The following is a 25,149-nucleotide window of genomic DNA, read 5'->3' as shown; positions in this document are numbered from 1 at the left end:
CTGCACACGTTTGCTAAACATTATTGCCTAGACAGCCAAGTCCGGAGAGACGGCTTCTTTGGCCGTTCTGTTCTCCAGGACTTCTGGTGTGATCTTTGTTCGCAGACACACCACCGGGGTTGGTATTGCTGTGGTATCTATTCTAAGGTGAAGAATCTAACTAACGTGTTTCTTTCAGATGAGCAAGTTACTTACCTTCGGTAACGATATATCTGCAAGAAACATTAGTTAGTTAGATTCCTCACCGACCCACCCATCCTCCCCGTTCTGCGAACCGATATCTTGGGTTGAGGTCATTCCTTTCAGGGCCCTAGAATTTTTTGGCACCAGTGTCTGTCTCTTGCATGGCTCTGCGTTCCTGGCGCGGAAAGCTATGTACAAGAACGGACGTCAGCGCGCGAGGGCAGCGTACTCCGACAACGTCATCCCGGCGCACGACGCCGACGACGGACGCGGAGCCACAGACGACGCCTAGCGACGCGCAAGGGTATTGCTGACGAAAAATCTTCCGAATCCAGCCTGACGCCTGGGGATATTCTAAGGTGAGGAATCTAACTAACTAATGTTTCTTACAGATATATTGTTACCGAAGGTAAGTAACTTGTTCCTTTTGGCTTTGGCGATCATTGGGTGACATTGGGGGTAGCTTTTGCAGTGTGTGGAGGGGTTTCAATTTCAGGGTTCTCAAATTCCACCTCATGCCTTCTTGTAGCTGCACCAGTGGATAGATACTAGGTACCATGAGAAAGAGGCTCATAGGATCATATGGATTTAGGGGAACAGACAGGGTACTAGGGGTATCTTCTTTTGAGGAGTCCTTAGACCTTTCGCAAAAGACTCTTCTGTAATTTGGTTCTTGCATATTTACTGCTGAGGTATGTGATAACATCTTCAATTCTTTTATCATCAAATGTTCCTTCTTTTGGCCAGGGATATGTATGCATTGGAGTTGTTTCAAACCACTCTAGGCTATATTTTTGAAATGTTTTCTTATTAGTTGGAAAAACCATCTGCATATGCGCTAAGGGAGTCTCCATGACCACTAGGATTTCTAATGTTTTTCAATGTAACCTTTTACTATCGGATCAAATTTGACTTCCTTTTAGAAGGCTGGCATGAATCTTTAAAATCAGGAAAACGTATCTATTTTCTGAGTTATCACTTATGCGATGTGCATTAAAATATAAAATTTAGTTTCACAAATTATGCGAGGCACATTACAATATCAACGTTTTGGTTATACGGTGCACATTCAGATAATATTTTGCAAATTATACGATATCACACACCAACTTCATACTGTGGCCACGTTTCATCATACATGCACACACTCGGCACCAGCAAAAAATATGAAAACTTCTACTTGTTCTAGATGGTAATCAACATTTTTCTGTAAGTTTCAACCGGACAACTACTGGCCACTTCCCTCCATGCCCGAGAGGAGATTCCTTTCAAACTATCCATTTTTGAGAATATGGAGTGACTTTCTGACATTAGGTCAAGGTCACTAATTTAAGTGTTCAGATCGTTTCAGGTGGTAAAGTTTAGCGACACCAGCTTTTCAGCTGTCCCTCTGTGTCAAGCACTGGAACACATATTGGCTCCTTCCAATTTCAAATTACCCAAACTGACCACTGCCAACATTACAATTAGGATATCAAGTTAACTGATTATGTGTCATGGTCCTGTCGGGCATACATGTCCTACGAGCATATGCAAGTGCGTGCCTTAACCTACCTTGTGCGCTCGAATGCGTGATGACGTATGTTGCAGGTCAGCGGTCTAGCTTCTTTCATCGGAAGCTGATGCCCTTGCACCTGATAGCGTTTCTGGGGGACATCGCATAACAGCCTGCGGTGCCCACCGGAAAAACGCTTTGGATTCTTGCCTTTGCTTGGTGATCCATCCCTCTGGTTCAAGCGGACACTCTCTGCAGGTATTCTTGAGCGCTGGATAGGGTGACCAACTGGCATGGGTGCAAATTCAGGACGGTGAGTGTAAAAATTCAGGACAAAGGGTCAAAATTCAGGACACAAATTCAGGATAGAAGGTCAAAATTCAGGACAAAAGGTACTTTTTACAGAAACATCAGAGGAATTCGCAAAATAATATACAAGTAAATAGACAACCAACATAAGTACAAGTCAAAAAAAGTTTATATTATGTTGAGCCAATCATGCACTTCATGTTTTTTTTTTTTTTTTTTTTTGTTGGAAATCTGTTTTTGTTTTGTTTTAAACAAGAACATTCTTTGGCAATTGACACAATAGGTAAGCAGAGAATTAAAAACATAAGTGGGGGAGCACCCCGCATCAGGATCAATAACTACTACGTCATGGCCTGCAATCAGGCCTATTTGTGATCACTGTCCCCAGCAGAGCCAACTACAGTCTCTTTGGCAGTCCCGATGTAGTCTCATCAGTGTTAACAGTATTAACCGTACCTCAGCCAGGTTCCGTGTCTATGCGCGGGTGCTCCCCGCCTCATTCAGGTAGTGAAGGACAGGCAAAATACCCGCAAGGCCCAAAGATTATACAGAACAAAACCTTAACGATGGCAGCATAAACTGTACATACAGGCTCAATACCCTCCCAGGTGTCAGTAAGCCCCCCGCCCCTCCACACCCCCCCGAAGTACCTCCATGTGTGGGCCTCGGCTGTGAACAACGCTGTGCAAGTGTAGGTGTCGTGGCGCCAGGAGAGGAAGCAGTTAGAGGCATATCAGCTTGACAGAGGGGCATCCCCCGATCCGCCCCCATCCACGCCAGCTCCGTCGGTCGCCCCCTGCAACTCCGCGCAACGCTCCGCGCCTAGGCGTCTGAGCTCCCCCAGCAGCTGCTTCCAGCGGTCCGCCATGGGTTCCCTCCGCAGGCCCAGTGTTTCCTCCCTCTGGATGGCGGTCCCCTCAGCCCCGGCCCATGCCTGAAATGAGGCATTCCAGGCCTGCACACGCGGCGGGTCATGCGCTTTCCACCGTTTCGTAATGAGGCGCGCCGCTACCACTAGCCCCAGGTCTATGAATCGAGATGTCACCTTATCCTTACGCGATCGTTTAAAGTGGTGCAATATGTGTTCGGGCCAGTCGAATGGGATGCTGCGGCCCACACTCTCTAGTAGCAACCCACTGACCGATCTCCAGTAGGCACCCAACCGTGAACAGCTCCACAACATATGCAGGAAACCCGCCCCCGGCTCACTACATCTGGGGCACACTGCGTCTGTACGGTGAAAATACCGATTGATTAAGCGTGAGGTAAGCTCTGTGCACAATAAATAACTGGATTTGGCGGAATCGCAAGTTTCGGGGTATACGCACCGGGCCCTTGAGTATCCTTTCCCACTCCCTGTCCTCTAGCGGTCTTCCCAGGTCCAGATCCCACTTAGCGCGGAGGCTGTCCAGGCTAATGGACGACAGCTCCCTCAGTGAAGCTGCAAACCAGCGGATCAAGTGCCCTCCTCTCCCCATAACATGCAAGTATTGCATGGTCAGATGCAGGGCGGGTTCCGAGGCCATATTTCCCCACTGGGCGGACATGCTCGCTATCAGCGAGCGATGCATGCACTTCATGAATTTTTTGGTATGTGCGCAGCTTTCAGCAACTCTGCAGGTCTTTTTGTGCTATTTCATATGACCATAATTTATTTATATGGTTACTGCACTGGGTTGTCCAGTCTGATATTTTGTTTACAATTCATGGTCCTCAGCAGGCATGTTTGGTAAAAGAAGTGGTCTGGAAGATCTGCTCGGATTGACTTTGTTACCAGCATCTCATATCTGAGTGCCATTTTGAGATGGAAAGAACCACACATAGAATGAAGCTGTAGACCTGCAGTGCTGGACCAGAGTACTTTCCTCCGAGTGGACAGCTTTATGTGTCAGATCGCTTCACGTATTCCATGTCTGTTCAGCTGGTAATGACTGGTTTAGGGCTTGTAGAGAACTGAGTGATGAATAGCAGACAGGCCTTGTGTGAGGATAGGAGCATGAAGCAGGAAAGGGAGTTCTTAACCAGCCTGCATGGGCCATAATTGGCTGCAGACTGCTGAGTGTTATGGCATTATTGTGGGCCATAGCGGTTAGAAAAGAGTTGACATTACTACATAATGCCCTGGCTAGCCTATTTCAGCCCTCCTTATTTTACCTGTATATGGGAAATAGTATACTGATTGGGCCATTTCATTTGTGTGAGCTGTAAACTGCAGATTATCATTGATGCACAGAAGTGTGCTACAGACTAGAAACTGCATACGCTGTTGAGGCATTATTGTAGGTCAGAAGGAGGCACTGTTTTTTACATACAGAACATTTTCCATTGCATGGAAGCAAAATGACAACGTGTAGTTTTACTGATAAAATTATATAGCGCACAAATGATACTGTGCGGAAATGTGGTTTCAGCAAATAATTGTGCCCCTGGCGGAGCCAGCTTTACTGCTGGTTCCACCGAGTGTGACAATTTTGTTGGTCGCGCCCCTCCACCTCCAAGACCACATTCGCCAAGGATTCCCTCAGTACCACCATTCAACAGTGTCCCTCTTTTCTCCACATATCCTCTCCCATGTGTATTATTTTTTTTATAGTGGTACTCATCACAATGTGGTGTCAAGCACATCACACACATTTTATTCAGAGACAATGACTCATAAGTGTGCAAGTCAATGTAGAGGAAATGTTACTCAAGACAATGAGGGCTGCAAGATGTAGGAGTTACATGTTATTCAAACAGGTAGGCATTATACGCAGGGCCACCGGAATTATGCAAAAGGGTTGACTAATTTATACAGCAAGCAAAAGCAAATTATGCAGCATAATGCGGCACATATTGTTTAGTATTACTTTTTATTTTGTTATTTTAAAACATGGTAAATTGGAAATACTGTCTGAGAAAAGATTTCCCCTCATCAGTACCAGCTTAACAACTAAATACATAAATAAGCAACGGAAAGGTGACCATTGAAGGGCCTTCCACTACGCCTGAACATAATTTGCCACTCTTTTAGTAACTTTTGATACATTTGAGCTAATAACTTTTTTTGGTTTAAATCTGACCATTATGCAACAGATAATGGGTTATATGGTAAATGAGACAAATAAATAATTATGAGAAAAAAACTGCGGCCGCAACAGTGCATAATTTCAGTTGCCCCAATGATATGTTAAGAATGCTTGCTCTGGAGAAATACAACTCAGGGTTTAAAACATAACATAGTGGTTGGGGGTTGTTCCTACTAATACATATTTATTATTATCCAAATGAACCCCTTGAACTATCTACATAAAAACATTTTTTTTAACTGCACATTACACTTTGTGCCTTGCAAGAGGCACATTTTTCATCTACTGTACTTTAAACCTGGGATCAGTCAAAGCTCAGATATCTCTCAATGAAATACATTAATCACCAGAGTCACATTGACATTTTTATGGTGGCATAATAATTGCAGGCTGGCACAGAAACTTAGAAGTCTTTGACATTAGCCCTGACATCTATTTGAAAATGCAGGGCACTGGGAACTCCAAAGCATGGCCCGTGATTCAGCTGCACTTAGGTTGAACTTAGTTTGTTATTTATTCATCCTTCTGAACAGCGGACAGAATTTTACTATTAAGTATGTTAGCAAGAACGCTTCTAATATGCGTGGCTCCGAAAGCTTATGGATCCCACCATAGTTGTAACTGATGTTTTTAAACGCAGATTGCAACACAGACACACCACATGCTGTAACTTCAGCATGGCCCATTGTCATTCTGTATGAGAGAATTGCCACAGGCAGAATGACAATGGGGCTAATTGACACTCTGCAAGGTCTGGGAGGGGCTGTTAAAGCCTCTTCACTTCAAAGAAACGCAAGCTGGTCCCTAACAGTGAGCGCTGTAAAACTCCTGAGGCTTCTCAAAGGGGGCATCGCAGATTCCTGCAAACCCCAGAATTACGGACAAACGGCGTCCGTAAAAAGAATTATGACGGACAACGGACTTTGCAGTTAAATGACGGACTGTCCCTGAAATTTACGGACGGTTGGTCACCCTAGCGCTGGAGCGCTAGCGTTATTTCATTACGCCTGCCAAGTTTTGAGCACGCGCTGGTGCTTGTTTCTGGTCCCACTAATTACTTTCCTTACCCTACGAGACCTGTCGAGCTATTGAGCTCTTTCCCTTTTGTTTGTATTGCGCATGAGCACTTTCTGCTTTTCTTTGTTCTTAGCGCAGGAGCACTTGCTGCATTTCTTTTTCTGTCGTGCTGGAGCACTTGCTACCTTTCTTTGTCATAGCGCAGGAGCGCTTGTTATTTGCTTTCGTGACTAACACAGGTGCACCTGCAATCTTCCTGGCACACGCGCTGGAGCGCTTACAATACTCTACATACGCGCAGGAGCGCTAGCTCTTTAATTCCTAAAGTACAAGGGTGCTGGACATATCCTTTTCTTCTGAGTGTGCAGTAGCACCTCTTTGTTTACACATCCCTGCTAAAGACGTTTATTACCTCCTTTGTGCCATACTTAAGGTGACTATTCACTGTGCCTTGTTGTGTTTGTTCTATGGGCTAGACTATATGAATCAGTGGTAATTGTGTTTCCCCTGTGTCTCTCCTACCGGATATACTTCTCGAGGGATCTCGGGAACATAGTCTAGTTACCATTCTGGTCTTCAGGAGGGTATCCTTCATACCACTAGCTTCCTCCCCTGGTCATATCTTCATCCTGGTCAGTACACACGCATTTACTAGGGTAAGGTGGGAGACGGTGGTGGTTGTTCATGTCGTCTCTGCGAGATTGCTTCACAAGCTGAAGGTAAGACTTGTGGGGTCCTGACATAATGTAGGCGCCTTAATCAATGTTTTCTATTCTACTGCGGTAAATGCAACTAGCAACCCCTGGCCACTTCCCTCCATGCTTGGGAGGAGAATCCTTTCAAATCATGTGTTGTTGCGACCATGGACTTACTGCTGTAGAATAGGTCCATTACGGTAATTTGAACCATGCTTCCTTCCAATTTCAGACTACCCAAACTGACCACTTCCAATGCTATATTGGAAATCTCAGGTTAACTAGTTATGTAGGCACCTTAACTGTTTTGCAACACATTTACACAATACACAAACTTTCATGTGGTACCCTAAGTTTTTTACAAACTTATATTTACATTTGTATTAGCATTGCCAAGAAAAACACGCCAATACACAAACAAGGATCGTGATCCGCTCTGTCCGCACCTTTAAAAGATGGCAGTCCCCGGATCCTCCCCAACCCCCATGCACATGCAGAACTTTAATGGAAAACAGTGTCTGCTTACCTCTTAAAAAAGTATACAATGATCTATGCAGCGGGGGTAAGTTGGCCTTCTGGTGCCAGCAGTCAAGTGGGAGCAAAAAGTAATCTCCTATCTGACTAGCCAACTATTGCAGGGTGACTTGAAACCGTTACAATGAAAAATGACACAGACTCTTTTTGGCAATGGAAAGACAGTTATTTACTGAGTGTCACGACAGGGAGAAAGACCCTCCTTGCACACAGGCAGGTTGCTGGTCTCTCTCTCAAATTGCTGCTCACAGGCAGCTCTCGTCATACACTATTTAGAAAATGGATTATTGAAAAACAGCAAATCATAATAGACTTGCAGGTTACAGATTGAAGATGGAAAAACACTTAAATACCTGTGACCCCATAACTCCAAATTCTGACCTAACCCTCTACACATTCTTTATTGCACTTTCAACAATGCTGGAAATTGAAGCATTCTTCTAACTGAGAATGCATGTGTATTTGTGGTCAATGTAATTTTAGTGGAGTGTGTGCTGGTACCAATGTGTGTCTAAGACCTCCATGTGCTCTAGGCTAATTGGATTTCATGCACCCATTGTCTAATCAAGTTACAGTCTATTAGGAAGCACGAAGTGCATGCAGGTTATCCTGTTTGCAATAACCATTAATCTTTTCATGCCTGCTAAACATGAGTTGGCTTTTAACTGTAAACTTACCCTTGCCAGCGCAAGACTTGGGCCTAAACTGTTTTTTAATCACGTAAAGCTGTGAGTTTTCTACTTGTGTTTGTTGTTACATTACATGCTCGTGTTTTACATTTTCTGCGTGTTTTATATTTTCTGTGGTGTATTCATATTTTACATTTCCTACAACAGTGGGACATTGCAGGCTAATAAAACGTACAAGTTATTTTTTTGTATACAGTCAGTCTTCAACTGAATTACTTGAAAGTGATTTCAAATGTCACAATCAAGGAAATCAGACACATGAAGTAAATTGATTTGACTAAGATAAACAATTTAGCCATGCAAGAAATCCGGGATTTGAACCCAGGCTTTCTGACCACATGTAGCGCACTTAAGCCTCTTACTAGATTCAATTATTTTTTTCAATTCCCTTTAAATCCAGAAATACAGATAACAAACTAAACTGACAAAATATCTGAAAAATAAAAGGTTCAGACGTAATGAAAGGCAGGACACCATATGCTAATATCATGACTTTTTAGACATTATATAGCTATTCTAGATGTGGGTCAGCTGAAGAGCCTGTTGGAAGCTCTCGCCCATATGAAAGTGAAGCTTTCATGTGGCTTCTGCTTGCCACCTTCCCTTTATCCAGTGTTAGACTTGGCTTTTTCAGAGGGTTTGACTTGTTGCTTTTTGGCCTCCTGTTTTTGACCCAGTTTTCGTTAGTTTTAGGACTTTGGGCACTTTGCCACTGCTAGTCAGTGCTAAAGTGCATATGCTCTCCATGTAAATTGTGTTTGTGGATTGGTGTTTCCATGTTTGGCTTATTTGATTAACTGGTAAGTCCCTGGTAAGGTGCACAAGGTGTGCCAGGGCCTGTAAATCAAATGCTACTAGTGGGCATGCAGCACTGATTGTGCCACCCAAATGAGTAGCCCTGTAAAGGTATCTCACACCTGTCACTGTAGTGTCTGCACAGTGTTTTACTGCCATGCAAGAGCACCCACTTGCCAAGCTCTAACCTTCCCTTTTTAGGTCTCGCCTAGGCAGCGCACATGCGCTGCCCTAGGAGGACCTTTAGCCATCGGTCTTCACTTTTCAAGCACTGCACTCGTGCTTGTGGCGGCATCCACCTTGCGGGAGCGAGCAGCGGCACGGCTACGTTAATTACAAACATATGGCTGCTGTTCGATCCTGCAAGGTGGATGCCGCCACAAGCACAAGTGCAGTGCTTGAAAAGTGAAGACAGTGAAGCCTGCTTGTTTTTAGCTGATGCTTCCTGCCTTGAGGACGGTTCTACGTTATACTAAAACCTCTATCGCTTAATGAAGTCCTTTCTCCGCTCCTTTGTTTGAACAATATTGTATTGCTTAGTAATCCGTAGCTTAGTAATGCCTGTACCTTTAAAGTGCCGCTTCCTCTTGGATTTGTAGGCGCGTCCCCGGTGACGCTCATTCTCTCCTGCCTCAGATAGACGACCCGGGCTGCTGCAATGATGTCGGTCTTAATCAAAGTTGGGCCCCTGGTAGGTGTAGACTTCCTCCTCCGCACGAGTGCCCTGGCTGCAGCTATAATGCCAGTCTTTATTCGCAGGCTGGTGCGGCCCATTGTCTCATGAAGGTCCCGGGCCGCAGCAGTGATGCTGGTCTTCACACTCCGTGGGCGGGGCAAGGCCCGCATTGGTCATTTCAATCCACTGCCTCGCTTGACACGATCACCTCCTGTGCTCAAGCCAGATGGCCCATGAGCACTCTCTTCAAGCTGTCCTGGGTTGCGGCGGCGGCTCTGCTGATCTTCTTCTTTGGCAAAGGTACGGCTTCTTATCTCAATGTCTCCGGGGTGATAGTCACAAAATGGTGCTGGCCACATTTGCCCCCCGCCTTTAATAGGGTTACATGACCTGGGTGCATATTCAAATCCTGCCAGGGAACCTGCATTGTGCTGCCTGTTGTATGTATGAGTAAAGCTTGCACTGCTGTGTGTGTGTGTGTGTGTGAAGCTTGCACTGCTGGGTGTGCAGCTTGCACTGCTGTGTGTGTGTGTGTGTGTGTGTGAAGCTTGCACTGCTGCTGCCCATACTGCATTCAGTCAGTGTCTCTGCGAGGGAACCTACATTGCGCTGCCTGTTGTGTGTGTGAGTGAAGCTTGCACTGCTGTGTGTTTGTGTGTGTGAAGCTCGCACTGCTGGGTGTGCAGCTTGCACTGCTGTGTGTGTGTGTGTGAGTGAAGCTTGCACTGCTGCTGCCCATACTGCATTCAGTCAGTGTCTCTGCGAGGGAACCTGCATTGTGCTGCCTGTTGTGTGTGTGTGTGTGTGTGTGTGAGGGAAGCTTGTACTGCTGGGTGTGCAGCTTGCACTGCTGGGTGTGTGTGTGTGAAGCTTGCACTGCTGCTGTCCATACTGCATTCAGTCAGCATCTCTGCGTACATAGCATACAGTGCTAATGCACTTTTTTTAAAGTTCATTAGCCCTTGATGCTTCATGTGTCCATAAATGTTTCCTGAAGCAAGCATGTTTATGTTTATGCGATTTTTTTAAAGCGCGCAAATACCCAGGGGTGTCTCGGCGCTCAAGAGACGGAAACCGTGCTACAGCAAGTAAATTATGGTGAAAAGAGCCAAGTTTTTAGTTTCTTCCTAAAACTCATAAGGGTAGGAGCAGTTTTGACATGAAAGGGCAATGTGTTCCAAAGTTTAGCTGTGGAGACCGTAAAGCACCTGTCACCCCAGTTAACCTTCCTGGTTCGCGGAACTTTAAGCAAGTGAGCGAAGGAGGAACGAAGTGTTCTGGAGTGTTCAAGCGGGCAAAGAGCTCTTCTGAGGAACTGTGGGCCAACGTTGTTGACTGCTTTGTAAGCAATACATAGTGCCTTGAACTTTGTCCGGCTCCTGACTGGGAGCCAGTGTAGATGCCGGATATATGGTGAAATAGATGTAAACTTAGGAATTCCCAGTAAAATTCTAGCTGAAGCATTTTGGACTAGCTGTAGTCTATTCAGGACCTTTTCCTGGGCATTCATAAGAAGGGCATTACAGTAAACCGTTTTGGAGAAAACCAGAGTACTGATTAGAGTTTTGCCGGCTGAAGGGGGGAGGTATGGCAGTAATTTTTGGATCTTTTTCAAAATAAAGAAAGATGAGGAGACCACAGAGTTGACTTGGTGAGCAAAGGTCAATTTATCATCAAAAAGAACTCCCAGGTTGCGAACCTTAGTTACTGGTTGAGGAGGAGCTCCCATCTCAGGTGGCCACCATTGAGGGGACCAAGCAGGCTCCAGTTTCCCGAATGTCATCACTTCTGTTTTATCGGAATTCAGTTTGAGAGAATTTGATGACATCCAGGAACTGATAGCCCGCATTCCCTCTTGAAAGTTTGCAGCAACCGATGAGCCGTCACTATGTACCGATAGCACCAATTGTGTGTCGTCCGCGTATGTAGTAAGGGCAATTCCGTAGGATTTTATTACCCTCACTAAGTCTGAAACATAAATGTTAAATAGTGTCGGACTTAGCGATGAGCCCTGTGGGACCCCACATGGAAGGGTGAGGGTGTGGGAGATGAAGTGGCCCATTTTTACCTTTTGTGGACGGTCGGCAAGGAAAGCTGCAAGAAGTTGTTTCGCTTTATTTTGAATTCCTATGGCTGAGACACGGTCAATCAAAATTGCATGATTGACCGTGTCGAAGGCTGCAGAAAGATCCAATAGTATTAGTACAGCTGCTCCTCCCTTATCCAGTGTCATCCTTATTTCATCTGCAGCTTTTAGTAATGCAGTCTCTGTACCGTGACCCTGTCTAAACCCAAATTGGGTATCGTCCAGTAAGTTGTTATTGTCTATAAATTTTGATAGTTGTATATTCATTATTTTTTCAATTTTTTTTGCTGGGAATAGAAGACATGCAATTGGGCGGTAACTGGCAGGAAGGAGAGGATCGAGAGTAGGTTTTTTAAGAAGAGGTTTAATGATAGCCTCCTTCCAGACTGACGGGTAAGTGTCCGTCGTAAACATAGCATTACAAATAGTTGTCAAGGCGGGAGAAACAGCTTCAGGGATTAGATTGAGGATGGCAGGAGGGCAAGGGTCTAGAGGTGATCCTGATTTAGTACCCAACACAAATCGATAGACTTGTTCCTCCGTAACAGCTTCAAAGCCCGAGAAGCTAGGTGTGTTGCTATGTAAAGATGGATTCGTCGTGATTACAGAAGGGATGTGAGTGAAGGCTGAGAAGATGGCAGTAACTTTGTCTTTAAAAAAATTGGCAAGGGAATCACAAAGTGATTGAGTTCCATTGAAGTGAGGGGCAGAAGGGTTGGAAAGGTGGGTGACCACCTGAAACAGTTCTTTTGATGAGTTTTTAGCCTGGTTGATTTGGGAAGTATAATAGAAAGTCTTTTCAGCGGTAATCAGATCTTTATATTTGGAGAGGGCGCTTTTGTACACTGATTTATCAGTAGGGTTGTAATGGCGGCGCCAGTATCTTTCCAAATTTCTGCAGTGTTGTCTCTGCAGTCGAAGGGATTCCGTGAACCAGGGAGCCGAGGGGCATTTTCTACTACGGTTAGAGGTTTTTAGGGGAGCTACGTTGTGGCAAGCCATATTTAGACTATTAAGATAATTAATGGAGGCTAGTGAAGGATCCTTTTCAGTAGTAATGATACTGTCAGACAATAAAGCAGCAAGTTGGGGGGGGGGGGGTTTGACCTTTTTCCAATCTCTGAAAGTAATAGGAGAAGAGAAACTGGAAGAGAATGAAAGGGAAGTCAATTTTATGAAGAAACTGACTGCCGCGTGATCGGTCCAAGTAAGAGGGATCACCTTGGAAACAGAAATGTGTGGGTTGCTGGTAAATAGCCCATCAAGGGTGTGTCCAGCTTTATGAGTGGGCTGATTGACAATTTGCTGTAGGCCGGCCGCTGCTAGGTCGTTAATTAGCGCCGAGGTGTCAGGGTCACAGATGGATTCAAGATGAAAATTGAAGTCTCCCAGTATGGTAAAGTGTGGGGCTCCTGCTAAGACCTCAATTAAGTTGTTTAGATTGTTGAGAAATTTAAATCTGGACCCTGGGGGGCGATAGAGTAAAATGCCTATGAGTGATTGTTTACCAGAAAGGCTAATGGTAAAAAATAAAAAAAAAACGGGATAGGAGAGAAATTGTTAGGCCCAATGGATGACTTTCTCGCAAAAGCTAATACATTCATAGACCAAAGCTTAAGTCTAATTGAGGGGAGGGTCTCAACAGAACTTGCAATAGCACGTCGATCCTCAATGGGTCTATTAGCAACTGCAAGATCTCCGGTCATACAGCCCCGGATACCTCAAAGGGATACTGCTGCAATCAGACCTAGCCTCCCAAACACCGTAGACCTTTCAGCTTCTCAACTCAGTATATCCCCTACAGAAAGCGACCTAGAAAAAACCCCAAACATTTTTCTTGATCCAACCCCCGAAGAAGTAAGGCAAAAGAGAGGGAGGAGGGAGGGGGCCATAAAGAAAAGAAACGTTAGGAAAAACTTAAATCAAACTGAAAAAATCAAATTAACTGACCATACAATTTTGGTCGGAGATACAGATTTACTCGAATTGCCCCATGACTCTGTCCCCCTAAATAACAACGTGATAGAAATTCACCAGCCACCACATGCCCTCCAAGATATTTCTACGCCAGATTCCCTAAGCCCACACCATCTAGGCAAAGAAAGAGACCTATCAAAACTAACCAAAGAAATAGCTTCCCTCTTAAATTCTTATATTCGCCCATTAGAAAGTAGACTGACCAACATCGAGAGTCAACTAACAAAAATCTCTGGCTCTATCAAATCTATATCCTCTCAAGCTCTTCTGAAACCAGTCTTAAATCCCACGACTGCTCTTCCTACACTTAACCAACCTGCAACTTTATCTCTTCCATACACCAAAAAACAACCTTTACTAAAACCCCCAACAGTACCAAACATTCTTACTTCACAAAATCCAATTCCCAAACCCTTGATTATCCCCTCACAAACTAATCCCCAACCTTTATCATTACTAAATACCCCAAGCATTAGTACATCTGCCCCCAAAAACCTAGCTACAACAAACACGCAGGCATTAAAAATCAAAGGTCCCCTGAAAGGGACCACTGAGCAAAGACCCACCCTAAACATGCCACCTGAGGCATGCCCATATGTGGTAGTCATGACAGGGGTCCCGGAGCTTACAGGTGAGGGGACGGAACCAAACTGGTCATTGAAGAACAAGGTCCAGTATTGGCTGAACACAAACCGTCCGGTTCCGCCACCCTGGAAAGCCAGAATAGTATCAGTCAGTAGGACCTCGTGGGTGGGCCATAGAAAAAAAACTATTCGGGGAGACTGTGTCGTAATTACATTCGAGGACCCCACAATAGCTGAGTACATCTGCTCCTGGGAACATAATAACACCACAGGGGTGATCACTATAAGATCGTTGTCTTATTTTTACCCAAAAAGATCCAGTAACAATAACATCTTATACGACACTGATAATATCTGGCGGAAACCCATTCCACAGCCCTGGGAGTTAGAGGTTGTCGGTCCAAAACTCCCGCTACGACATTGTGACTCTCATAACTCCTGGTGGCCAGTAAATCAGAATCTCCAGCAAAGAGAAGCCCCATGGCAGACTATGGGCCCACAAAATAGACCCAGAAATTGGGAGCAGTGGGAGAGACCACCCCACCAATTACATGGACTTAATTACAGAGACACCATCAAGGGGCAAAACTGGTTAGGCATACCGACCATGAATCGGTTCAGTGGTCTGGAAATGGTTGATTGACTAATGGCTAAATCTTTGGAGTCCCCACAAACAACCCCGGCACCATTTATCCCTATTTCAGCGGCTGTACAAACAAAAGCTATCGTTCCAGACTGCACTTCCTCACAGCTTTCTGTGATCTTTTGGAATGTGGCGGGTCTCCGAAACAAAATTGAGGACGGTTCTGCAGCAGATTTTTTGAAGGAGGCACAAATCATCTGCTTACAAGAAACCTGGTCAACTACACCTATACACTTCGAGGGATATAAAACATTTACATCCCCTGCGCTTCCTAGTACTTCAGGTAGACCTAAAGGGGGATTGGCCATCTACCTAGCAAACACAATCTCTGACCTGAAGATTACCAAGGTAGACCTCTTCTCAAACTTCCAGCTCCTTACGCTCAAAATAGGGAAAAAGCTCTCCGTAACATTAATCAACATCTATAATAATCTAACGGATGACAACTTTTCGAATGTTCTTTCCCAAATACAAGGAAAAATAAATGAACACAGGCATCCCAAGCAAATTACTGAATATGCTAATATAATTTGGGGTGGTGATTTTAACCTCCATCCCTGCCCCAAAAACGATATTTGTGGAATAGTGGACGAATTCGAGAACCCTTTAGCCCACTTTATCCACTCAAGCGTGGGATCAGCCATGAACAAATTATTTTCCGATCTGGATTTGCAAATTGTAAATCCCATTCAACAATCAAATAACAAACTGGAACCTACCTACAGAGGAAGGGGCCACAAGACCACTGTTGACTACATAATAACAACTGAATGCCTCAAAGAACAAATTAACAACTTTAAAATCCTGGAAAACATTTTGAGCGATCATTCCGCTTTAAAAATAAACTTCCAAACAAACCACCTAAGAACACATATGGTAAACATAGCAAAATCCTTAACACAGAACAGGATTGAACTGGGGAAAAAAAAACGGATTTACCATAAAATGGGAAAAACTGGACCCCAATACCATTACAAAACAGTTAGTAGAATCCACTTATAATAACATCTTGATCTGCCTCGATCCCCATGCAGGGATGCACCAAATCGTCGAAAACTACAAGATAATAATAGAGCAAGTGAGAAAACTACTAACTAAAACACTTAAACGAAACAACATAAGCTCTACAGGTTGGTTTAATCAAGATTGTACCAAGGCACACACTAAGTTGAAAAAAGCTCTCGGAAACCCAATCAGAGACATTACTAATATTCAATCTCTTCGACGGGAGTATAACACCGCCAGAAAAATCAGGAAAAAAGCATTGAAACAATCTTTGTGGAAGGCTTTGCACAATAGTGCATTCCAGAAAAACAGCCAGGCATTCTGGAAAATAGTCAAATCCCCTTTGTTAACGGAAAACAATGGCCCAAAAATAGATGTGGCCATTGACGAGGATGTGTGGGTAAATCATTTCTCAAAAATCTTCAAATTGACATCTACGATCGAAGAACATCATTCCATTATCAACCCAGTTGTATATCCAATCTTAATGGAGGTCGAGCTGCAGGACATTGATACGGCGCTATCATTAAGTAAGAGTGGGAAAGCTCCAGGTCCTGACGGGGTCCCAGTAGATTTATTTAAACATCTTCCAGATCTCTGGGTACCAATTCTCACCAGAGTTTGCCTAGCAACAATGAAACTTGGGCTGTTAGAGTCATGGTCATCCTCTATCATGGTCCCAATTTTCAAGAAGGGGGACCGACAAGACACCAAGTGCTATAGACCAATTTCGCTCCTCGATTCTGTGGGCAAATTGGTTGGTAGAGTCCTTCTCGAAAAGTTACAGCAATGGGTAGAAGACAAAAACATTCTATCAGACTTACATTTCGGGTTCAGGGAGGGCTTTGGAACCGTCGAACAAGCCTTAAATCTAAGCCTGTTAATATCAAAATATACCCATGCAAAATCTGGCTCCATTTATATGGTTTATGTGGACCTGTCCTCCGCATTCGACTGCGTCTCGCACGCAAGGCTCTGGTCACTGCTGAGTGAAATGGGGGTAGATCCCCCGCTTTTGGACTTTCTGAGAGAGCTATACAGCGAAGCCACGGCGAGAGTGAGGTACGGGACACAAGGAGAACTGACATCGCCATTTAGGGTAGAGCGGGGTGTGAGGCAAGGTTGCGTCCTTGCCCCCTTCCTCTTCTATCTGTACACCAACGGCCTAGAAAAATCTATGCTGAGAGGAGGGAGAGACCTCCCAAGAGCAAAAGGTCGCTCGATCCCCGCTCTGCTCTACGCGGACGATGCAGTTATCTTAGCACGTACCCCCATTGAACTGCAGAAATCTCTATCTAAATATGCAGACTTCATGGGTGCCCTGGACCTCCACATAAATGTTAAAAAAACTTTTGTTATGGTAGTTGGCGGGTCAAGAAAAACAACAAAGTCCATCTTTTTAAAGGAACAAAGAATTGAAAAGACCTCACAGTATCCTTACCTAGGCATCATGATCGACGACGCCCTGAATTGGAAAGCGGCAGTAGAGGCCAGGAGACATCTTTTTAAACGAGCAATTATGGCATTGATGAAATTCTCCAACAAACTCGGCAAAAGACCATCAGTAGAATTGTTACAGATCTATGTTGCGAAATGTCAAGCCACTGCTCTATATGGCGCAGGGCTCTGGGGACATATACCTACCGGCCCCGTCCAAAAAGAGGAGAATATCTTCATGAGGTTCCTTTTATCAACTCCAAGAGGCACTTCCATCTATGCCTCACACATAGAACTTGGAATCCCATATATCGAAGACTTAATAAAAATCCAACCTATTTTGCTCTGGAGGCGAGTATGGGTATCAGAAAAAAACAGTCTGACTAAAACCATCTTACGCGACACTATGGATCTGGACCACGCTCATAAAATAGCCTGGCTCTCCTATGTAAGACACTTCTTCTGCGACCTGGGTCTAGAAAAATATTATCACACGCCGGAAGAAGTGAAGGAAATATCCAAAAAGGAATTGAAACTAGCTGCTTTGAGTCACCTGGAATCCCTTAGACTGACAACAGTGATTGCGAAAAAATCAGTTACTCATGCAATAATGACACAGCAGTCTCTGAAGATCCAGCTATATCTGACCATGGAGCTTACAACTTATGAAAAGATGCTCCTAACAAGGTTCAGAATGAATCTTTTTTTCAGACTAGTTTCATTTCCGGAAAAAAATAATTGGAAAACTCAGATGGAACCATGTCCATGTGACGATCTTTCACAACAGTCTACTATGCATACACTACTGTTTTGCAAGTTCTTTCATACCCATCGAAAAATTTGGCTAATTCCTCTATTAAAGAAATGGGGCTATACACAATGTCGTCCAGCTATGCTGGCTCTTCAAACTTTGGACTCTGAATGCACAGTGTATCATGTACTGAATTTTTTAAAGTGTATTATGAGGCACAGAAAAAACTTGTAAAATAGTGAAATAATTCTCATATTACCTAACTATTTACATGCTCTTTTTTTAACTGTTTATCTAAACATATTTTTCTTAACAAATTTTACTATGAACATTTGTATGTCATGATATCTTTTATGGTTTTATAATGTCAAAAACCGAATAAAGATTATTATTATTATTATTATTATAATGGTAAAGGAAAAAGCCTCACAATCAGTATGTTTAGCGTCTGTAACTTTAACTTTAAGATGGTTCTTGTAAATAATGGCTATTCCCCCACCCTTTCTGTTGGTTCTGTCGAGCCGGCATACGCAGTAATTTTCCGGAATAGCTGCTTTGAAGTCTGGACCTGAAGAGTCATCACCCCAGGTTTCAGTGATGAATAGAAGGTCTAAGTTGTTTGACTCAATAAGATCTAAGACTTCGATTTTGTGCTTAGAGACTGAACGCACATTGATAAGTGCTGCCGAAACCTGGGGGGGAAGAAGTAATAGGGAGGGTAGCAGTGGTGCAAAGGGGACATTTGTGAGGACCTATATTAGGATTGGTGTATAATAGATGTGGTACAAAATGAGGCACGTCTGCTGAACTGTTCAGTGTTCGGAGTTGGTCGGCAGTGTATTTAAATGTGCTTGATTTATGAGAGATGAATGGCGCTTCAGAGGCAGGGGGGGTAGCCCTAGACCCGGCCTCGACGCGGACGAGCGCAGACGAGCTTGCCTTAAGCGCGCCTTTGGCGCGCAATCGTCGCGCCCGCTGTGCTCGTCCGCTGCGCTTCCGGTGATTAAACATGTTGTATCTAGGAAAGGGGAAGTGGAGAGGGAACGTGGCCAGCGCGAGTGGGCGTGTCCGCAGGGCCAGGGATGTCGGCCGAGGTAATCACCACACACCAGCGGCAGCGTGTATCAGCTGAGCGGGAAGTTAGTGGCTTCAATGGCAACGCCGAGGGGTGGGTGAGTCTTAAAAACACAAATCAATCACACCATAGTAAAAATGCTGTAAAGCATGTATTCCTGAATCACACTGCATGACCCAGTGCGCAGTAATTGTATAGCTCTTCAATCCCTGGCAGCACAGCACCCAGGATAATGTGCTGCATGGCTAAAGGCTTAGAAGGTCCCAAAGGCGAGACCTATTGGCTATGCCAGTGCTTGTTTTTACATGTCAGTCACCCCTCAGGTGGGCTCAAGGTATCCCTATAGACAGGGTGCAGTGTATGTGAAAGGTAGGACATGCACTGTTGTGTGCGACATGGCCTGATAGTGAAATACAGTGTGTTTCGTTTTTCACTATTGAAAGGCTATCTGTCCCATAGGATAGAATGGGAGATACTTTGTAACATCTTACAAGTATAACCTCCCAGTGGGACAAGATAGAGGAATGGAGTTTAGTATGCCTGAACTCAGAATGTAAAAATGCATCTTTTTGTAAAGATGATTTTTATGGTGTGTGTTTGAAAATACCACTTTTAGAAAATGGGTATTTTCTTGCTTAACCATCCTACGTGCCTCTGCTGGGTTGAGGATTGACTGTCTGGCTTTGGAGTGACAGGGGCTGGGGATGTGCATTCTCTTCAGACAGCCACTGGGGGGGGGGTTGAGGTGTGTCCTGCCTCTACTGGATGAGTAAGGGCTGGGCTGAATAGACCAGGGATGCATGTATAGTAGGGGGAGGAGATCTCCTTGCGCCTGAATAGGCCTGGTCAGCCTTGGACAATGCTGTCTCCACCTCCTGTCAGAAAGCTCAGCCAGAGAGGACAGAACTGGTTCGGACCAAGCACAGACACTCTCTGCCACAAGAGAACAAAGGGAAATGTGGTATAAATATCGGAACCCAGACCCCAGGATTTTATAACTCTTTTGGACTCAGAAACCTGCCAAGAAGAAGAGCTGGAGAAACTGTGAGGAGGAACTACCAATTTGCTGTATGCTTTGCTGTGTTGGCCTGCAGTAGCTATTTCTGTCTTGGGCAGAGAAAGGACTAGACTGAACTTTCTGCAGCTTCTTTGTTTGAGTTGATTTGATTTGAATCTCCCCATGCCTATAAACAATGAATGTGACCCTGTGTAATGTAAGTGGTGCTCATGTAAAATGCTCCAATACCTTTGGGTCGAGTTCACACTATATATATATATAATCTATGTGCATTTTTCTTCAGAAGTAAAAACAAAGGCTTGACATAAGGAAAGACCAATACTATTTCCTAGCTAATTTGTACAAAGTTATATGTGAAACCCGGGATAAATCGTGGCTTCCTTGTTTAAATTATGTGATCTTAGGCAAATATTTCACTTCACCAAACCTCTTTTTTCTTCATTAATGCGTGTGAAAACACTTTCAAATATGTAATTTCCGAATACCAGTTGTACAAAAAAGCTATTTTATTTAATAGATTTTAATGTGACTTATTAACGTCAATGTTTCACATCTTAAATAAATACACTTCTCTTGATTTATGTCATATTTTACATGATGTTTGCAATATGATTTACACACCAAACATGTCAGGTTCCTGCACGGGCTCTAAGATCCTAACCAGACCCTTGGCTAGGCTATCCTTGTTAATTTGTTGGCTCGCCAAATTCGAAGCTATTCAATGCAGCAGTTGAAGTGAATTAACAAATCTGTGGATACTGCAATGGGGACTGGGTCAGTGAGCCCGGAGGTGGATTTAAAGATGTGGCTAAAAAGAGCTAAATCTTTTGTAACTATTTTGTTGATCTCTCACCATCAGGTTTCAACATATATAATAACGCACACCTTAACAGAAATAGAAATAAAAGTTAAGCTAATCGGTGGGAAATAATCTATTTTATATGATGAAACCTCTATTGGTTAATGTGATCAGTACAGATGTAAATGTGTGCAGCCAGAGGCCTACAGAATTGAATCCTGTTTGGTGCTGCACAGAAAAGCGACTTGTTTATTTTTAGTGCTAGGAGGTCCCTGAAAGCACTGTAAATCTTTAAGTAATTTTTTTTTTAACGTGCATTATACACCGTATAATATAGGCTGAAATTAAATGCAGTATAGATTTCAGCAATATGCAGATCATACCTAGTGCAAACATTTTTTAGGACTGTCCATTAACAAGCAGTTGCAATGCAATAGGTCTCATATTTACGTGAGTTTGAGCTATTGACATTGCAAATGACAATGCCTTTTATTTTTGTTTCCGTTTTATAAAAGGCATTGTTAATTTACAATGCCAATAGCTTAAACTCGCGTAAATGCCAGACCTATTGCATTGCAAATGCTTGTTAAAGACAGCACCCACACCAAAATCAGTGCATGCGCCTTCTTAAAGCCGGCCCTGCCCCACTATCTGGGGGGGAGGGGGGACTGGAGCTCTGTACCTTTAATTTGACAATGCAGCAGTTCAAAGCTTGCTCGCTATACTTCCATGGCACAAGTCCTTTAGCGGGTGATACTTTACTTTTAATGTAACGGCTGGCATTTTTTAGGTCTCGGCTAGAGAAGGCTGCGCTTGCGCAGTCTCGCTTGCGAGATTTAATGACTTGGAGAAGAGGGGCTTGAACCCGCCCCTCTTCTCTCCTCTTCTCCATTGGCTGGCCTCTTAAATGCTGGCCAGCCATTGGAGAAGAGGCTCGTCTCGCAAAACAAGCCCCGTCCTTTTCGGATTCGGGGGCGTGTTTTTTCGTTACTTTTCGCTGGGCGTGTTTTTCTCTCCTCCAGCCAATGGCAAGAGGAGAGAAAAAGAAAAACACGCCCCCGAATCCGAAACCGCCGCTGCGTTTCTCCGAGGCATTTCTGCTTCACCTCGGAGAAAGGCGGCGGTGTTAATGCCGTCCTCTCCCCCTGCTGTCGGCACCCGTGTTCGGCTGCTGATATACTTATATACTGACATGAGTGTGAACTTTTGCTGCATCAGCGTGCACTGGCATGCATTAGAAATACTGATCCGAATAAATGCCTGGCATTGCTAGCCCCATCCCGGATCCCACCCCCACTCCACCCCTAGTCCACTGCGTAATTTGGTGCTGCAGCTGCACTTATTTTTCCTATTTAAATCACTAAGCAAGCTCTATAAATTCAATCACAATACAATATATACATAATACAAATAATACAAAGACTGGTATATATTTTAGAATAATATAATCTCTTATCCAGAATTGATGATGCAAGTAATGTTTATATAGCAAATACCACATCCATGAAAAATAAGTGTACTTTTGAAGGTTTTGTATTCAAATTGATAAAGCTTCGTTTTTATTACACAGGCTCGATTTCACATCAATAACTTTAAATAACCTTACAAATCTTAATTTTATAGTAAGGTTTCTTTCGGAGTTATGAAAAAGTTGTAGTTTCAAGATGGCAGCCATATCAGTTCGCAACCTAGCGAACTACAGATTAGTGAGCGATCCGCCAGTCTTCTCTTTCTTTTGTGTTTCCGTGGGTGGGACTTCCTCCAGGCAGGGCTATTCACTCACACACTCGTCCTTTCCTCCTGTTCATGTTGTGGACAGTGCCAGACGTCGTTAAGGTGAGACACCGTAGTATTGAAGCAGTAAGTGCCTTGTCTGATTTCAGAGCACCGTGCTTAGGAGAGTAGGAGCACATCACTCTTGTCATGGACGGAGTAAGCAAAGGAGTTGCGAGCGACGCTAACATGGCTTAAAACGACACGTCAGCAAACAGTGGTCTGGAGCAAGGGTGGGCTTGTTTTGATGTTACAAAAGGACTTAGTGGCCGTGAGACAGTTTCCCGGGATACTTGGTGACTGTGGTAGAGCACACAGACAGATGAATGGGAGAGGAAGTATGTTGGTCTAGGTAATGCATGGGTGGAGGGTTTAGGATGCAGTGACTGTAGAGGCTTCACACTCTTGAGGCTTGTGGTGATCAGAAACGAGGTGGCTGATGTGCACGTAATTTTATGTGTGGAGTCCTTACACAGTGCGCTCACCGATGGGGTTGTGTTAGGCGCTAGGTACACGTCATCAAGGGCTTTGGGGCTGATCAGGCTATCACCAACTTCGGACATATTACATCTCTTTATGTTCATTCTTTTCGTGAGAAACCCTGAGGTACAAAACTAATGTAGGTGCACATGGAAGAAGACCGAGTAGTAAACCCAACATCTCTTTACATTTGTTTTGGCTGTGCATTTCGACGACACTCAATAGCTCTCCAAAGTGATGCATTTTACATCCACAAAATGCTAAATCATTTCCCATTTAGCTGGCATTGGGTGACAGTCTGATCGGCACCACTTGCACTGGTCTCCTTCGGCCCTTCCCGCCTCCTCCATTACCATACACTCCTTGGCCCCTCCCGGCCATCACCTACCCCCCCTGCCCAATGGCTCCCGGGCGCCCCGCTGAAACTGTGACCCACCCAACCGGCCTCTGAAGGACGAAAGGCTTCGGGATAAATACCACGCAACTCCTGCCTACCCCCAGGTCTTCCCCCTGTTGCTCCTGAGCACCACCGCGACCGACCCTCCGCTAAAGGCCGCATGGGTCCCCTATGCAACGGGCGAAGCCGGGGTGCAGCAGCAATCTGCAGCTCAGCTATCACCAAGTGCAACCACCCCCCGCCCTCTCCAGCATTGCTCCCTGTACCGCGACCCTCATCCCTCCCCAGAGAGCGCTTCACCCTCGCGGCTCTTATGCACCACCGTGGCCCTGCAGCTGTCTGCACCTTTATGCCACCCTGCTAAATGGCCCCCCCTCCCGCGACCTACCGATCCCCCAGCCCCCCCCCCCACCCTCACCCTCACCTCACACCATGTAGCTCTGTGTGGGGGTGGCTCTGTGTGTGTGTGTGTGTGGGGGGGTGGCTCTGTGTGTGTTTGGGGGTGGCTCTGTGTGTGGGGGTGGCCCTGTGTGGGTGTGGCTCTGTGTGTGTGGGTGGCTCTGTGTGTGGGGGAGGGTCTGTGTGTGTGTGGGTGGCTCTGTGTGTGTGGCTCTGTGTGTGTGGGTGGCTTTTTTTGTAGGTGGCTCTATGCATGGTGGGTCTGTCTGTGGGTAACTGTGTGTAGGTGGCTCTGTGGGTGGCTCTATTTGTGAGTGGGTTGCTCTATGTGAGTGGCTCTGTGTGAGTGGCTCTGTGTGTGTGGGTGGCTTTGGGTGTGAGTGGCTCTGTGTGTGGGTGCAAATGCAATAGGGCTCGCATTTGAGAGTGATTAAGCTATTGACATTGTAAATAACAATGCCGTTTCTTTAAATGTTTTAAAAACATAAACAAAAATAATGTCATGAGCAATGCCAATAGCTTTAACTTTAACAATGCCGAGACCATTGCATTGTAAATTCTTGTTAGCACAGTTATTATGCTTTAAACGGGACAGCACTAGCACTTCAAAAGCAGTGCTGGATTAAGTCACATTTAAAATAACAATTTCTAGATGACAGATGCTGAGGAGAACTCATAATGTGGCTAGTAACAATTGCTAACTCCAATAACTTTGTCAACAACCTTCCCTAGCGGAAATCAAATATCAACCATGTCCAGACCCTACACAAGCACACAAGTACCTGTTTTTTCAGCTTATCGCTCTAAGCCATCTGATGCACTTGATTAATGTGCTGCCAAAATCCAAGATCTGCTGCCTCTCTTGTCCTGGAGGCATGCTGCTGGCGCACGAACCGATGGGGAGGGGGACGACGACGAGGGAAGAAGGACAACACAGCCTTCATCTTTCTTGGGCTGGTAGTGTATTTATTAGCGCTTCGAAGCCCTGGTGAGGCTGCGGCGCTTCTGAGGACAGCAGAATGGTACTTCACGGCTGTGTGGGTTGGGCGAGTGGGGGCACAGAGTGCATCGTGTGGCAGTTTTTTATTGCGGTGTGTGATGACCAGATGGTCTTTTTATGGCTGCGGTGTGTACCTGTGCTTCTGCGCGGGGAGGGCCCGGAAGGAGGACCCAGAGAGTCTTTCCGGGTGATGCCTATAACTTTGGTGTCGGTGGTAAGGTCAGAATTGTGTTTCTTTTCGGTCCGGTGTAATCTGTTAGGGAG

The sequence above is a fragment of the Triturus cristatus genome, chromosome 1_1 (assembly GCF_964204655.1).
Source record: "Triturus cristatus chromosome 1_1, aTriCri1.1, whole genome shotgun sequence".
NCBI lineage: Eukaryota > Metazoa > Chordata > Amphibia > Caudata > Salamandridae > Triturus > Triturus cristatus.
The sequence above is the reverse complement of the archived record's forward strand: the minus strand, read 5'-3'. Positions refer to the sequence as shown.